Raw genomic sequence first — 18,824 nt, 5'->3', positions numbered from 1 at the left:
TATTTGAAGAATATCGCATACATTCTTGTTGATCCGCAATCATGAGGGGAAAAAGTATGAAATTCAGTTAGCATTTGAGAAAGCGAGCGTTCCACTCAAACAGGTTATGCCGGCTTTGCATCACAAATACAGTGAAGAATAAGACAACACCAAAAACCAAAATGAGACAAATCCTGCCATAATTAAAAAAGGGATTTCAACACAATCTCTACTTCTGCGTGTGTGTGTGTGTGTGTGTGTGTATGTATATATATATATATATATATATATATATATACACATCTATATATATATATATGTAGAGACATCAATATATATATATATATATACACACATCTATATATACACATCTATACATCTATATATACACATCTATATATACACATCTATATATATATATGCACATCTATATATATCTACATATATATATATATATAGATCTATATATCGACATATATAGATCTATATATCGACATATATAGATCTATATATCGACATATATATCTATATATCGACATATATAGATCTATATATCGACATATATAGATCTATATATCGACATATATAGATCGATATATATATAGATCTATATATATAGATCTATATATATATAGATCTGTATATCGACATATATAGATCTATATATTGACATATATAGATCTATATATCGACATATATATCTATATATCGACATATATATATCTATATATCGACATATATATATCGACATATATATATATATATCGACAGATATATATATCTATATATCGACATATATAGATCTATATATCGACATCTATATATCTATATATCGACATATATAGATCTATATCTATATCTATATATATATACACATCTATAGATCTATATATATTGATTGATTAGTTTCCATTGACAAATAACACCACATGTCATTTTCTGTCTGTTTCAGTTGAAGGTAATGACCCGCAGCACAAAAAAAGAGCAAAGTGCTGCTCTGAGAATAGGAATGCAACTTCAGACTCAGACTCAGATTAGTTGGATGCTTTTTATTTTAATGTGATTCCTGCCTTTAGAGTTTGGTTAGCACTAACTTTTAATTATATATCATTTTCTACAGAATATGGGTCAGAAGCAGGCTCTGACAGCATCACATGCAAAGGAAAACCAAACGCAGAAGTGGATGAAGGTACAATTCTAATATTAAGGATGGCGTCTGTTGAGACAGGAAAAGACAGACATACCCATAGGTAGTTGGAGACGGGGGTGGGTGGGGGTATTTGATTGAAGAGAGCAAGATATACACGTAAATAGAGTTACTGAGATAGTTTGAGAGAGGGAGAGATTGAAAATAAATGCTTTAAGAACTCTTTTCTTGTTCAACACTTGCCTTTTTCATGTGGAAGTGTCAACCGTTTACTCCACAAAAAAGCAAAACAGTGCTCTAAGAAAGTCAACAAGACTTCTGACTTAGATGAAGGGCTGAACTATTTATCGTTTTGGGACTGAAATCGCGATCTCAGATAATGAGATAATTGAGACTGTCAAAGCTGCATTTGATTTGATTTTTTTTTTTTTAAGGGCTCTATCCCACGCACACAAAGCATGTCACACTAAACAGCGCCATACTGATTGGGGGGAGCATTGCACTGTCACACATAGCCCCGGAAGTAATTTATTTTGCCACTGCGGGAATACTAGGCCCCAAGTTATCTTGTGCGGCAGCAGTACGGACCTAATTTTTACTGTATGCAAGTCCGTGCACAGCAGCAGCAACGGGCTGTGTGATGCGGATCGTTTCTTCCGTGGGCACAAATAAATGACTCCACCAACAAGTATGCTTATTAAGCAAGGAGGTGAATGTGGAGTTGTTAAGCGTGCTAATCGCCAAAGTGAAATACAAAGTCGTGAAAGACCCAAAATAATTGCCTAGATGCGCAGTCGACTTAACAGAAGTCTGGCTCGCCGCAGCAGCTATGAACAGAAATGTATTTCAATCAATACATATCTAGACATAATATAAGATGAGGGCTACATTAGCAATTTAGTAGACACACTCGGACCGGAACACGTAAACGGCTGACGTCATCATGACGAAGAGGTTCATTGTCAAACGTCCCATATTTTCCGAACTTTAAGCACCTACTTTTTTCCTAGCTTTTGAACCATGCTAATTTTTTTTCTCTTGGGTCTGTTCTGTTTTAATTAGCAAAGTTGTTGACATGTTAAAGGCACTGTTTATGTACCTTTATGTGCATTCACAGTACAAATTTGTTCTGGACATGCAGTAAACAACCATTTTTTTTCTACATAAAAAACTGCGGCTTACAGCCTGGTGCAGCTTTTCAAAAAAAAGAGTTGCTGCGGCTTATATGCGGGTGTGCCTTATTGACCTGAAAATACAGTATTGTATTTATCATCTCATCAAAAATATTTACACCACAGAGTACTGATTTTTTTTTTTTTTTAGATCTACACAATAGTAGCTCTCAAAATTATATATTTTAATCAATTTAGCTTTGCTAAAATGCAAAAATGTATGAGGAATTGTATACTCCTGCATTTCAAGATATTACTATTAGTGTATAGCCCTACTCTCAAATCATGTCCAATTCATTGCAGGTCAGAATCCAAGAAAAAGCCTTCCAAACAAAGAGGGGAAAAAGTCTAAGTCACAAGAGAAAAAGAAACGTACTTTTATTTTTCTCAAAATTCACATTGCAAAGCTGCCACAAGTTGCTTCTTGTGAGTCTCATTAAGTTGCAATTGATAATGGATGGATGTCATCTTTTAGAGTCTCCCAGGGTGAAGGAGAGGAGACCATGGAGTGAAGAAGAAAAAGCTGCTGTGCAAAGACACATGGGGAGGTTTTTGAAAGGGCGTCAAGTGCCTGGTAAAACACAATGCACTGACTGCAAGGAAAAAGAGCAGCAGGCCTTGGCCCTACGATCATGGAAAGACATTAAGTACTTAGTTCACAACAAAATTGTGACCCTTAAAATATGATCAGCTTCTCGGGTTATAAATTTTTAATAGAGCAATTTCACTTTTGTTTCCTTTTTATAACAAATATTTTTATATTTTCTTAAGAGTATTTTATTTCTTTTCAAATTGCATTTTACTTCTCCAGAACACTGCTGAGCAGGTAGGTTGCAATCTTTAAATAGTTTTACATCTGTATTGATGGGAATTCATTTGCTGAAACATGGGTCACTTTATTACATTGTAAAATTCACAGTAATGTATGGGTCCATGTTGACATCGAGGCAATCTGATTAAGTTGAAATCAAATTGTTCATGAAATGCATTCAGATTTATGCGCTATTTCACTATGTATTTTTTAAAATACCAAATGGCTGCTATGTTATGTTAAACTTGCATGTTAATAAACAGGAGAAAAATGTAAGTCTATATTAAAAGAATATTTTTTAAAAGTGTTTATTTTAACCAAAGTCTCAGCAGGAGTGAGGACTTTCAATGCTCCCATTCAGAGTCCTCACTCCTGCATGGATTTAGGTAAAAATGGGTTATGTTTTAGCTTTGTTTTTTAAAGAAATTGAAGTGGAAAATACATTTTAGGGTGGCCCCTAGTGTACAAATATAATATTAGTTCTCATCTAAACATAGAAGAAAGGGTGGTCCTCACTTCTTATCTGGAGTTACCCGGACCTCACTTGTAGAGGCAAACAGGAAAGTGTGTGTGTGTGTATGTATGTACATATACACACAACATAAAAACATACACCAAGCCCATGTTCAGTGGTGCCAAACTAATTCCATTCACAGGTAAAGGATAATGTAAATGGCAGTCAATTTAAAACTGAACAAAGGTTATACTGCTCGGAGCCACTTTTGTGATCCTGGCATGGAAGTCCATTGTTTCAGAGGGGTCTCGTTCACACCTCCTGTGGTGCAGCTGTGATCTAATCTTCCTGCATTCCTCTGAGTGTCTGGTCATTAGCATGGTCTAAACTTCAGTTACACTTAAAGGATTTCATACTTTTGACTATTAAAGGAATATAAGAGTTTGAGCTTAACATAGTTCATTAGATGTTGGTGCATCCAATGTATGAAAATGTGATATTGTAAAATGCTGAGAGTGTGACTGGTGGCGCGAAACTGGTTGCGGGGGTTGTGCAAGAATGGAATGTTTTAGAAACAAGGTGCTGAGCGAGACGAGATGACTCCGGGAAGGAGCGGCCATCGGGGAATCGCACGCAGGAGGAGCCACGGGATTCGGCGGGAGGAGAAAGACCAATGAGAGCGAGCTAAAGTTAACTGCAATACACATAGCCAATAGAATCATGCCAGGATGCCTTTGTCTGTGCCATTTTGCATGTTGTATAGTATGAATCAGTACTGGGCAACTCGGGGGTAGAACACATTCGCTGGTGGTATGAGAGGTGTAGAGCTGTATTGAGAGGGACCCAAACTCAAGTTGTAGATTTGTGTGTTAGGAATAAATCCACTCGTGTGTGAAAATGCCGGCTTCCTGATACCTTTCTATTGCAGAACGAGCGCGCATATTGTTGGATGTGTGGGAGTTGGGTAAGGTCGCAAATTGGAGTCAGATTACTTATTTGAGTTTACATTGGGTTAAAGTTAAATTCTAACATTGATATAAAGATAAATTCCAACAATTTATGGTGACGCCGACGGGATGCATGAGAGGTAATAGAAGTCTGGGACTTCAAAGAGAGTCTGGGACTCTAAGAAAAGAATAGAAGCCTGGGGCTTCAAGAGCCTGGGGCTCAAAGGAAGCCTGGGGCTTCAGGAAAAACCACAAGAGTCTGGGACTCGGGCCTGGGGCCCACGTCCACACCAGGTGACGACCTGATAAAGATTAAAGGATAAAGGAGCCACACTTCTGACCGGCCTTCCTCTTGGGCCCACAGTGACATAAGGTAAGCAGATCCTTTTCAAATTCTGCATATTGGCAACGCTAAATTATAAGAGGAAGGCGGAGTGGAACGGCGTTAAAATGTATAAATAAATAAGTGTAAAAGTGTGGACGATAGTAGTGTAAAATCTGGGATTTACCTACTAGAATAGTTTGGAACTATTCGTGGTTAAAATACGGTATAAAATCTGGGATTTACGTATCGGGACACGGTTTAAAATCTGGGATTTACGTGTCTGTGTGGAAGCTGTGTGAATGTGAAGGCTAAAATTGTTCTGCGTAAGAAGTGGTTGGGACACACACGAGTGGATTTCAGGATGTTGAAGGAGAGGAAGTGTTATAGTGGTCTCGGGTCCTGGGTGTGGCAAGGAGATTAAGGATAAATTCATAAAAATGAAACATAAAAAAGAGAAGAAAAACATGAAGTAGGGATGAAATAAGAAAAGAGAAAGAAAGAAAGCTAGAGAAAAGAGAAGAAATTGTGTCAGTGTAGCGATTGGAAGTTCAATAAGAAAAGAAAAGGAATGTGAAAAAGATGCAGAATGTGTAGAAAAGAGAAAGGAACAATTAATGTTCCATTGAAAGGAGGATGATTAAACAGGCAGTATTGAAGAAGGTGTGACTTGAACAAATGAAAAGGATAAGAATTAGGGTCTGCTGTAAGGAGGAATTGAAGAAATAAATATTTTATGTTTCATACTTTAGTTGATGGTCTTTCTATTAAGGTAACTGTAATTAGTAACTGGAATGAAATGCACAGATGGAAATGACACAAAGAAAAAAAGATTGGTGTTAAGAAATCATAATTGAATGAAGCTTTTGAGAGCATGAGAAAACTTTGCAAGAGCATAGGTGGTTCCTGACTTTGTAGTTTGTGATTTGATACCTTGATTGTTTGAGTGGCTTTGGTAAGGCTACAGTGAATTTGGAAAATTAAAGGAAAAAAAATAAGAGTGAGAAAGATTTTACAGAAGGCAATGAGTATAGGTGTAATCGTAAAATCATGAGTGTGCTCTAACAAAGAGTTAACAGCTCTTTGAAGTTAGATGCTCGTTCCCAAGTAGGGGGAGGAAGTCAGAGAAAGAGGATGAAGTGATTGAAAAAGCGGAAGAAAAGACGGAATGTCTGAGAGGCATTCATCCACAGTTGCCAGACTCGCAACAGTATGTGTTTGAGCCGCCGCCCGATCCGACGGCGCCATTAATGGGGGGGGAGCAGAATGGTTTGAGATGCAGAAGATAACGATTCACAGATGACACCAGCGACCATACAATTGATCGAACAGGCTGTGAATAATGAGAGAGAGGGTGCAAGGAGAACAGCAGGGGAGTGTGGAGACGCCCGTGCTGGCCCCGGGGGGGGGAAGCACCAGCAGGAACATGTAAACATTTCAGACACAAGAGGAAAAACAGGCATCAATGGCAGTCGTTAACTGATTGAAAAGGAAGATATGCCTTTTGGTGCTCTCGAAAGAAGGTCACAGTCTTTTTGTTTCAGAGGTGTGTCTCGGCACCCCCCTCGATGTTGCTGACGATCTAATCTTCAGGCATCTGCCTCTACTTGAGGTGTTCTAATGTGGTCGAGCATGGGTCGCACTGTGGAGCAGTTTTTTTTACAGTGCTAGTGTAGTATGGTACGGGATAAAATATATGTATTCAACCTAACAATAAATACAAATTAGCAGGGAATTAGAACACAAGTTAAACACTGAAACATGCAGGGGATGCCTGAGGAACAGCAGGGCGGCGACAATCTTATTAAAATTTAAATTTTAAGCAAAGGGATTATGGTTTTGGGATAAGTTTTAAGTGAAGTATTCTATGAACATGTTGAAAGAAAATCTTTGGAAAGGGGAATATCTAGCCATTGGAGATTGGTTTACCAAATTTAAAGTTGGACTAAATAGTTTTGTAGATGATTTATTAACTGATGTGTATTAAATGTGACAAAGGTGGAAGACAGATGTTTTTGTTTGACTGTACGACGCGAACGCTGACATGACAATTTTAGAGGATATGACATCATTCCATAAATACCAGACTGCTAACATTCGCATCTATGAGCTGTTTGATGTCACAGGTGCAGTTTCGTCAGCTGCGTCCAGGAGAGGAGAAACAACTTCACGGGGAGTGAATGGGAAAATCCAGAGACCCACAGTTGTAAATTTTGGCATACGCTGGCTAAATTAAGGCAAAATTATGGATCTGCCAGCACAAATCTCAGTGAAATCAAGGCGGACGCGCCAAGGGAGGGGTCTCTGTGTGGAATTGGAAAGTATCGTTTGGTGAATGACAGTGTGAAAGAAAAGTGTTTGTATGCATATGTGGTTTGAGTGGATGTTGTAGGGACGGGCCTCAGGACAGAAAATTGTTTGAGGTCACCGGCAAGCCCTTACAGTACTTAGGATGCGATGGGTGGACAGGCCTGATCAACCTGAATCCCTATTGCACTCCCGAGTATTGATTTTGAAATTGTTTTTGGAGATAGATTGGAGTAATTAAATTCAAGCATCAAGTGAATGATTGATTGACGTTATTACACAAAATTTATGCAAAACTGAAAGTTTTGGAAGGAAGATAATTTACCCCTTCTCATTCTCACTGGCAAGTGCCACTCGTCCAGTTCTGTCCACAGGTTTGAGGTGACATGTGACCAGTGTGACCAGAAGGCCAGAGACTGCTTCAAATAGCGCCTCACCACTACCATCCCAGAGGTTCTCCTCAACAAGGAGGGAGATATAAGACATATTCACATTGGATGCGCGACTAGATAACACACACCCAGTCCAGGATAGGGCAAAATTTTCTTGGATTGTTCAGACTTTTCCATATAATACAGCACCACAGCAGTGATACTTGAAGTTAATGTCGAATTAGTGGCACTGTTTTTATGGAAAATTACTCACTTAACGCAAGGGTAAGTTGTTGTAGAGGAGATATTTCAGACAAAAATGACCCTGAAGTGGTCACAAGCACGTGTCTCATGTTGGATGTATGAAATTTTATTCTGATATTTTCCATTGTAACGTATTTCATTGTATTTAGGACTAAGACATTGTAAAACACTGTTTGGAAGAACTTATAGAATACCTCAAATTTAAGAACAAATGGGAAATAGATGTTGAGGCAACTTTAGTTGACCATATGTGAAAAATGTTAGGAAAACAAAAGACAGGCGCAGATTTAGAGTGACAAAGCTCTTTCCGTCTCCCAGCAGGGGCAGTAATCTAGTAAAGCCAGGATACTGGGTGCTTGTAAGAAGTTTGAAGATAAGACATTTGTAATTACCCAAGGGGGAAGGAGGGGTTAGTAACAGCTCTCACAGCTGTAAAGATAGCAGAAAGGTCAACATTGGTTTATTCGACATGTTGTAAAGAGGTCACACGTTGTAAAGAGGTCACGTTGGTTGAAATCTCCTACAAAGGAGACACCAGACTAAGAGGTTTATACAGAGTTACAGGCGGGACAAAATTTATTTCAGAGGAACTATCCTCACTTGAGGCCGAGGCCAGATCTGCTGACCAGCATGATGGTCACCAGCTAAATGGGGACACCTCAGGTGAGATTGGCTGTGCCGTGCATCAGATATTTCTGGCCCGTTGGGGTCGATGTTGCTGTGTCTTTCAGGTGGGGAAAAGGGAGACAGGCCTGGTCTATGTGGCCAGGGCGAGACATGAATGGAGTGAGACTTCCGGCAGTGACCCATCCAATAATGTCGACATTACACAGCTGTTCCAGTTGGCCGTCCACAAGGGCGTGCACCTTCCAGTGGCAGACATCAGGCGAAATAGTCCATGAATGAAATAATGCTAATCGGCCTAAGTAGAACACATTTTGTACCTAATTTTGCACGACATCAGAAAAGGAATATATGGGATTGGATTAAGGAGCGTGACTAAAATTGTTGTACTTGCAGGTTTAGAAGGCCAAGAGAGATAAGAAAAAAGGAGGCAGCTGCTCCTTCCACTTCTGCTGCTTCTGGGCAAGGTTCGGGTGACGCAGCGCCACAGCAGACTGGCTGCTGTCCATAGCAGGCCAGTCAACGAGGTTGGGATTGCAGTAACAGAGGTACGGGTGGTTACTGACGGGGGTTGTGAGTGGGGTGTGCACTTGCTGCGGGGTGTGGGGTCACTGGGTGATGAGCTGTCCATGCCGAGCCACTTTCTGGAATGTGCCATCCTCCGGTGCCATATCTGTCACAAAGAGCTCCACCAGCGCAGGGGGCGCCACCGTTACCCACTCCCAACGCACTTGACACAAACCCGCTCGTACCCCATTCCATGACAGGGGGCAGCGGAGCTTCAGCATTCGAGGACTAGCAGGTCCTAGCAGTCCGGGGACGGTGGATGGACAAGTTTTCGATGGTGCTGGATATTGGGGCGAGCTATGAGCTCCTTCCGCAACCCCCACTGAGCCATGTGGACTCTCAAGAGTGCCTGAGTCACTGCCATTGACTGAACGAACACTGGAATTCGAGTGGCATTCCCGGATGGGACTGAACTTGACTCTGCACATCCGTCGGAGGGAGCATATGTCGTGCTCTCTTCCTTCCCAGTGGCTAAACTGAACTGAATCATTTGAGGGCAGCTCTGAAACCTGGTTCCCATCCTCCCGCGGTGGGTATGCCCTGTTCTTGCTCTGGTCTGAGTGGTTTAGCAACCGCCACCCTTTCAATTCACCAATTGACATATCACATTGTACATGTGATCACAAACATGATTTGGTTTATCAAAAATGCACTCATCCAAATTTAGTCATGAGTGCATCTTGCGTTATAATTATATATTTGTTATGTCTACTGGCGTTGCCTCGCACGCGTGCCTTGTCCCTGAGCAGCGGAAATGGTATGAATTGTTTACTTTCGCCGAGCCACAAATCGCATTGAATATTGATGAGCGTCATCATACTAGAGGTCTGGACCCCATAGTTGTTGCACAATCGGGAGATCATATATCAGCACCGACTACAAATTCTTTGGTTTTGGGAACATTACTAAATTTCAAAATTTCCAGGGAGGGGTCGCTCGGAAATGGTAGTTCTGTGTGTGTCTCTGCTAGAGGTGTTGTGGACCCAGGGCCCGACTGAGTTGGGGCTCGGCTCCACAGCTCCGCGATGTTTTTACTGTCTCTACCCCCTCCCCCAGTTGACAGAATCAGTGTGGGCACAGCCTGTAGGTGGATTGAGCCAATCATGAGACAATAGGAGGTGAAGACTGCAGCGGTCTTGGAGCTGTCTATGTCTTGTAGAGCACCTTTTCTTCCCATAAAAAAAAAAATAAATAAATAAAAATAAAAAATAGAGGTTTAATTCGGTATCTGCGTTATTATAGTTTTGGGATTTTTTATTTTAAGCATAAATGGTTACTATTTCATTTGTGTTGCTTTAAAATTTGTCAATTAACAGTCAAAATTGGAGCGTTAGCTCGAGGCTTAATTTGTTATCTCGGAACACAGTTAGATGTTTGAACTCAGTGAACTCAGCATCACTGGAGTCGGACATCGCTCCGTACATCAACCTCCGGGTGCTTTCCCGGAGGTGGACTCGATCTCGCTGATAAGGACAGTTTAGAGTTCTGGCTAGAACCTGACACGCCATCCAATTGGGAACTACGGGACAGAAGTGGTACCATAACTCACAGTTGCGCCCGGCCCCTGTATTTGTGCTCGCCATGGTTGAGCTTAGAGGTTGACCGCCCGGACGGGCAGGTCAAGAGAGGGAATGTGTAGATGGCATGAATTGGATCAAAGTCAGACACTTTCGAGTCTGAACAAAGACGATGACGATGCAAATGTTTAACTTATTGACTATTTTACCTGCTGGCGTGTGCTTTGTGTGGACGATGTTTGCGTTTGAACATAGGATGCGGGATGACAGAAGTGATGGAGCGAAAGGAGCATGTAATGGAATGGTATGGTATGGAGCAGAGCGAGATGATGGTAAGACGCTGACACAGACACAACAACTACTGCTAAATCTGAAATGTAAACAACCGACACAGGTGAACACTTGGGTACAATTTTAATTGGACACACCCATGGAATGATGTGGGAATAAAAAAGAAAGAGCCTATTTTTGACACCCAAGTTGCAAAACAAAAGTTCACCTGCCTAAAAGTTAAATGGGACTGGTCCTGGGATTGGAAATCTCCAGGAGTCATGGTGTAATGAAAATGTGGCTTTGCCAGTAGGAATCCCTCTCGCTCGTGATGATGTTTGGCTGTGGTGTGGAGAGAAAGTGCTGTACGATAGGCTTCCCACCAATGCCTCAGGTAAGTGCGCCCTGGTAACGCTGATCATGCCAGTTAGTGTGACAGCCTTAGATCTGGCCAAAATGGAGTGGGAAGGTGTTGGACAATGGGGAAGAATCCCCTTCCTTAACAGGAAGAGAAGGGACATGCAAGAATGGTTGAATGCAGGAGATCCCACGTATATAGATGCAATTGGAGTTCCAAGAGGGATCCCTGACGAGTATAAATTGGTGGATCAAATTGCGGCAGGATGGGAGAGTATTTTCCTGTTTGTTACGGTAAACAAAAATGTGGACCGGATTAATTATGTTGATGATAATGTCCAACGATTGGCGAACTTCACCACCTCGGCACTCCAGGCAGTGCATGAGCAATTGGCTGCCACGTCTCTTATGGCATTCCAGAACAGAATAAGCTTAGATATGGTGTTAGCCTAAAGAGGAGGAGTGTGTGGTATTTTTGGGGATCAGTGTTGTACTCTGATTCCCAACAAAACATCTCCTGACGGTCGCCTTACCAAGGCATTGGAGGGTCTGCGCACGTTAAGTGACAAAATGAAGGAGCACTCAGGTGTGGACACCAGTTGGTACTCTGACTGGTTAAACATCTTTGGCAAATATAAAAGCTTGATTGCATCAGTACTGATTTCTATCGCTGTGTTTGCCGCTATTATGGTGTTATGTGGATGTTGCTGTATTCCATGTATCAGATCATTAACTGTTAAGACAATAGAACGCACGTTGGGGCCACTCCCTCCGGGTGGTCAGTACATGATGATCCCTCAAAAGGACCCCCAGGAGGCGGAGGTAGCCGTGGCACTCCGGGAGTCCAGGATGTGAGTATGGAAAGATGGCCTCGGGGACCTGAGGCCATAAGGAGGGAAGGAAATTTTCTACTGATTCTTATTCTTTTACTAATTGTTTGATGTGTTTTAGTTTTATGGCAAGTGATGTCGAGCTCGTGTGCAGCAATGAAATAAGGTGTTCAAGTGATGACCTCAGATGTCTGAGGTCATGAGAGGGATTAAAGGATAATGTAAATGGCAGTCAATTTAAAACTGAACAAAGGTTATACTGCTCGGAGCCACTTTTGTGATCCTGGCATGGAAGTCCATTGTTTCAGAGGGGTCTCGTTCACACCTCCTGTGGTGCAGCTGTGATCTAATCTTCCTGCATTCCTCTGAGTGTCTGGTCATTAGCATGGTCTAAACTTCAGTTACACTTAAAGGATTTCATACTTTTGACTATTAAAGGAATATAAGAGTTTGAGCTTAACATAGTTCATTAGATGTTGGTGCATCCAATGTATGAAAATGTGATATTGTAAAATGCTGAGAGTGTGACTGGTGGCGCGAAACTGGTTGCGGGGGTTGTGCAAGAATGGAATGTTTTAGAAACAAGGTGCTGAGCGAGACGAGATGACTCCGGGAAGGAGCGGCCATCGGGGAATCGCACGCAGGAGGAGCCACGGGATTCGGCGGGAGGAGAAAGACCAATGAGAGCGAGCTAAAGTTAACTGCAATACACATAGCCAATAGAATCATGCCAGGATGCCTTTGTCTGTGCCATTTTGCATGTTGTATAGTATGAATCAGTACTGGGCAACTCGGGGGTAGAACACATTCGCTGGTGGTATGAGAGGTGTAGAGCTGTATTGAGAGGGACCCAAACTCAAGTTGTAGATTTGTGTGTTAGGAATAAATCCACTCGTGTGTGAAAATGCCGGCTTCCTGATACCTTTCTATTGCAGAACGAGCGCGCATATTGTTGGATGTGTGGGAGTTGGGTAAGGTCGCAAATTGGAGTCAGATTACTTATTTGAGTTTACATTGGGTTAAAGTTAAATTCTAACATTGATATAAAGATAAATTCCAACAAGGCCACATTGTAGTTACTGTTTCTATCAGAGGGCTCTTATGCCTGTGAGCCCATATAAATGATGAAAAGTCTCCTGATATTATTACATACGCTGTGGAACTGTGATGGCAATAACTTCTGCGAAAGACTGAAGTACTTACTGCATTGACAAATTCTTTGCCTTGATCTGTGAGTATCCTTTTGGTAGACTCGAATTGATAGACAAACTTTATAATGCAAGCTGTGACCTCTGCAGCAGATTTAGTTTTCAAGGCGTAGGCTTGACGCCATTTGGTAAAATAATCTACAATGACGCAGACGTACTGATGACTCTCTCTTGTCTCCGTCAGTTTTCCGATCAAGTCCATGCCTACAAGCTCGAACGGCTGAGAAACCTAAGAAAGAAATATTTTAAAATTACTTTGATAATGTTATTCCTGACAATAATGCATATATACTGTACTTTCCATACAGAAGATACAGATGTCAAAATAGAGAAGACAAATATTTGAATTAACTGACCTGTATAGGCATGAGCGCTGTTGGTTTTTTTAAACAGATGCCACTGGCCTGACATGATGTGGACTGGGACAACTGACTGGCATTTATTGTGAGAGGGAGGCTTAATCATGAATAAATACATGCAAACACAAGGACAGATTTTCTCATTAACCATTTGAAATTGTACAGACAAATATTGCAGATAAATTATTTAGCTCCTTAATATATCAGAATTGTTTGTATTTTTAAATACTATCGCAAAATGATATAGGCTATAGTCTGTGTGTGTTCTTTACTTACTCACGTGTTGATGTCAACAGACATGCCAGGCCAGTAAAATCTCAGAGAAATACTTTCCCTGGTCTTTTTTTGGCCTGAATGTGTCCCTGCAGGGCTGGCATGAAAACCTTTGAAGCTGTCATTTGCCTCTTCTGTACCACAAACCAATTTCACCCGCAGTGCTTTTGTAGTGCCTTTTTGGCGCCAATAATATAGCTCCCCTCCTGAAATAGGTAAAAATACAACAATGAATTTGCAGAAATGGATTTGCAACATCTCTGTAATATATTAAATGTACATTATGTAGATACCAAGGCATTTTTTTCCAATTAAATTATATCAACTTCTAATATCACATCTCAATAACTTTTATCACATTACATGAACAGGTGAATTCATACAAACTGTCCCAATCAGCTTCTCTTTGCCTCTGCAGAAAAATACCCATCCCATATCACTTAATGGCTTAGGTCTTTGTTTTTTCTTGCACACCTGTCCTATTATGCAGACTCCACGCTATTTGGCTAATATTCAATCATAGCTGCATCTGACCAAAACCTCATGCCATTTACATATGTCAAATAAATCATTCAGCAAACAGGATTGTGATATAAATGTATATATCATATATTCAACATCTCGTGACTTTTTTAGATATGGTTTTAGAAGAATTATAGACAAAATGGTGATTTGTTGGAAAATTACGTTGGGATGAATCGTACATAAATTTAATCATCAATTCCCTTCATACTGAATTGTGCTCGCTATAATTTAATAATTAATTAATTCATACATAGTCTATTACATTTTGAAAGAATACACAGACACGACAATTAAATGTGTAAGGACACTACTTTCTCTCAAAGGCTAATCTATTGACGTTAGAAGTTCTGTATGACAGGACACAATTTCCCAAAACGCTTATTTGTCTAGGTAAAAAAGACACTTTCTGTGATGCGATATTTCGGGAGGCCTTAGGCTTCTTTTTATCTTAATTTCCGTCGCGTATCTTACCTTCAATGTCATATAGAGATGCTTTTCTTCTGCGAAGCAACTTCTCCTTCTTCGTGAACCCAATTGGGTATTCACACTTATCTTTGTATGCAGTTATTTTATGATATTCTGCTGGATCCATCTTGAGTTATAGCGCAATTAAGTCCGACTTACTAGTAAACATGCTGACGTCACGTAATTGGAATAAAATTTAGCAACGCAACAATGCTGTGTCTGTACTCCATGATTATAAATAGCTATTTTAATAACAACGAACTATAATGTACGAGTCCACACTTTAGTTTGACTTGAGAAAAAAAAAATTCATACTGGTTTAGGTACTTCACTTCAATGTCAGGAATAAATTGACCAAATAGCTTTGTATTAATGCACACTGAGTTGAGGATATTATTGACCCTACAACCCTATGAATTTGATAGGAATCCTGCTGCAAGACCAACAGCAGAATGACAAAATGCAATGTGCAGGAGTTTATTTTATTCCTCATTTATTTTGACGTGACCACTGCCATTTGTTATAAAAATAGCACTGCTTAACTGTACGTACGATTTTACACACTACTACTAAAAATGTAAACAACGTCTATCTATAAAACAAGGAAATATTTTATTCATAGAACGGTTTTCATACATGGCAACGAAAATCAAAGTACTCCACATTAATAATACTCGAACTCCCATCCCAGCAAACAACACTTCAAAGTATCCCACAAATAAATATATGGAACCAAACATATTCAAGAACAATACTAAGATACGAAAGTACGAAAGACCAGACGTTGGGTACAGAGCATCTCGTGAAGAACACCATCTTAACGACATCTCAACGCCAGAACCAAATCGAAGACCACAGCTGGAGAAAATATTCATTATGGCCCCAGTAATAAAGGCTGGCGTACTCAGCTACCTAGGACACATATGAGGCTGGAACATGGCCATGGTCCAACAAGGCTCCCAGGGCAAACTTCTCCCTGTGAGGAAAAACTTGAAAAAAAGTTTATTAAAGCTGTATCAAACAATACAAACCATATCAAACATGAACATAAAATACCCCAAACTTGATACATTACAAATAAAAAAAGGACTGTTTGAAATACAAATGGCATGGAAAAAATACAAAATAGTCCAACTAAAACACACTACAAATAAAGGGAACTACTCCAGCAAATATTAGTAAAAAGTTCCTAAAAGTTATAGGATAATGAAATAAATCATTGCAGAAGGTGCTTGAGCACAGCATGGATGATCCAGTGTTTGATTGGGGAGAAATTACATTTAAGTTATATTTGATAAAACATCGTCCAGAATCAGTATCCCCTGGCAACTTTGCTTAGAAAAAAGGGATCCTGTTCAAATTTGCCACACGTACTCAAAATGATCCTCGAAATACACAGAACAAGTCACTTGATGGTTGGGGTTAATATTTTTGTGATTAGAGGGGGGGGAGTACTTATTCTGGCAGCACATGCCAGAATCTATATCCCCCTAGTAACTTTGCCTAGGAAAAAGGGATCCTGCTGAAATTTGCCACACTTACTCAAAATGATCCAATAAGTACTAAAGGAGTGGAAGAGTTTAAACCTGGCTAATTTTATTCGATGTCCTGCATCTTGTGTCACTGTTATTCTGTGGAATGCTGAGTGTGTGGCTGGTCAAGCTGAACAAAGAAAGTGAAAGAATGTGAAGGTTTGGGAGGTTTTAGGTTGGTGCCTGGCGCAGACAGACACCTCGAGCGGGAAGGGGTTGACAAGAAACTGGACCCTTCAACCACAAGCAGGAGGAGCCACCACTTGAAGAAAGACCAATAAGAGCAAGCTAAAGTTAACTGCAGGAAACACATAGCCAATAGAATCATGCCAGGATGCCTTTGTCTCTGTGCTATTTGCATATTGTATAGGATGAATCATTATTGGGCAACTCGGAGGTAGAACACATTCGCTGGTGGCAAGAGAGGTGTAGAGTTGTATTGAGAGGGACCCGAGACCCAGGTGCCATGTAGAAAGTCTGTGTATTGGGAATAAACCCACTTGTGCGTGAAAATGCCGGCTTCCTGATACCTTTCTATTGCAGAACGAGCGCGCATATTGTTGGATGAGTGAGAGTTGGTTAAGGTCGCGAATTGGAGTCAGATTACTAATTCGAGTTTACATTGGTTTAAAATTAAATTCTAACATTGATATAAAGATAAATTCCAACAGTACGCAGAATAAGTCACTTGATGGTTGGGGTTAATATTTTTGTGATTGGAGGGGGGGTACTTATTGTGGCAGGTGCTGCCAGAATCTGTATCCCCTGGTAACTTTCCTACTGCGTAAGTGGTCATTGAATGCACCTAGAATCCGACACAGAACGCGAGTGACTTTATTTTTTTAAATCTTTTGCTACTTTTGACGCGGCTATCAGTGGTTATAAAAAAAAAATTCACTAATCAGTCAATTGGAATACAATTACGTGTTCTCTAACAGGATACCCCCTATCTGTATTTTCCCACTTAATTTGAGCTCGCTGGAAACATCATAGCCCACTTCAGTAATCCTCTCCCCTTTTCATCGTGTTTTGATCACTGAAATTCACTTATGGTAGCGTCATTGATTTCAAAATTTCTTTGGTCTAACAAATGCAAATGTGGGTAATTTCCCCCCAATTTTGGCGGATTCAAACGCTCACAATTGTAGTGAATGGTGTGCTGAAAACCACACCGACGGATACTACCACTTTTATGCAAAACCTAGTTTAAATTACAGCAAATCAAAAACACAAAATTATACATGCCTTTCAATGAAAACAAACTTCGTAACATCGTGCTGCCTTCACTCAATGCGGTCATTGGTGATCTTGTTGAGTGGTGTTTCTGGACTGCAGTAGGTCGGAAACTAGACTTGAAATATTAATAGAGGTTATTGGCGGTCATTTGGGAATGGAGCTGGGTAGAAATAGTCATTTCCAAGATTTTTGAAAGAAATTGGACTTTGGAGATAAGACGAAGGTTATTGAAATAACGGGGACCTGAAGTATAGTTTTTTTTTAAAGTACAGTCGTAATGGTTTCAGTTTTGCTGTTTCATGTTAGGTTAACCAGCGTCACCCTTTCCAGTCTGCCTTTGAAAATGTAAACGGACTCAATGTTTGGTAAACCATGTGTATTCCAACTCAGAGGGGCTCGTCTGAGATTTGAACCCAGCCTCCCGCACCCTAAGCGAGAATCAACCGCCTAGACCCATGAGCCGAATGCAACCATGTGCTTGTAGCCTGAGGTTTAAACGGGTCTCCGCAAGCCTGAATCGGCACCTGTTCGTATTTAAACCAGAAATTGCGCGCTCCCAAATTGCAAATGACAACCAAGGCCTAAGGAGCCAACAAATTGATGACGTTCTATTTTTACCAGCGTAGATCCTTTCCTATTAGTACGGGAGTTTCAGTTGAACTCAAAGTTCAGAAACAATGTTTATATTTACCCAGTGTAAAGAAGGACTCGTTTGGGATTCGAAACTTGTCCTCATACACCGTAAATGAGATTTATACCCCCAGTCCAAAAAGCCAAACCTCTTCTCACCAATGCATCAAAACTGGTTATCTTTATAGGTCGTGGTCATAATTATAAAGTGGTGGAGAGTGATCTTATCGTTAAAGGAATGTACCATTCACTTGTTGCATTACTTACATTGCTATAATGCTACGTTTAAAAAACGAAAAAAATGGTCTCATTTGGTCCCTTGAAAACGTTATCCTTAGTGGACGTCTATGACTGAAGGGTATTCCTCTGTAAGCATTGGTTGTTCAGTGGTAGAATTCTCGCTTGCCATGCGAGAGGCCCGGGTTCAATTCCCGGCCAATGCAAAAGCTGCTGCTGCTTCATGGCAGTACGCAATGAGTGCGATCTCTTGTTGGACACCACCATCCCTGATTTTAACCAGAAACCTCTTGCACCTAAAGTGCAAATAATACCTATATCAATCAATCAAATTTTATTCATATATCACTTTTCATACGTAAAATGCAGCTCAGAGTGCTGTACAATATAAACATCCAAATTACAACAAAAAACTAAAAC

The 18,824-nt window shown here is 40.5% G+C and overlaps 1 non-coding gene across 1 annotated transcript; it reads left to right on the top strand.

Moving 5' to 3' along the window:
• Nucleotides 1-18,539: 18,539 nt before the first annotated feature.
• On the top strand, nt 18,540-18,610 carry trnag-gcc (transfer RNA glycine (anticodon GCC)). Its single transcript has one exon. It is a non-coding gene; the product is annotated as a tRNA-Gly (tRNA).
• The last annotated feature ends 214 nt before the right edge of the window (nt 18,611-18,824 follow it).

This window comes from Idiotropiscis lumnitzeri, chromosome 7, assembly GCF_059441095.1.
Source record: "Idiotropiscis lumnitzeri isolate Australia: NSW breed Sydney's pygmy pipehorse chromosome 7, RoL_Ilum_1.0, whole genome shotgun sequence".
Classification (NCBI taxonomy): Eukaryota; Metazoa; Chordata; class Actinopteri; order Syngnathiformes; family Syngnathidae; genus Idiotropiscis; species Idiotropiscis lumnitzeri.
This window is presented reverse-complemented; position numbering and strand designations above follow the sequence as displayed.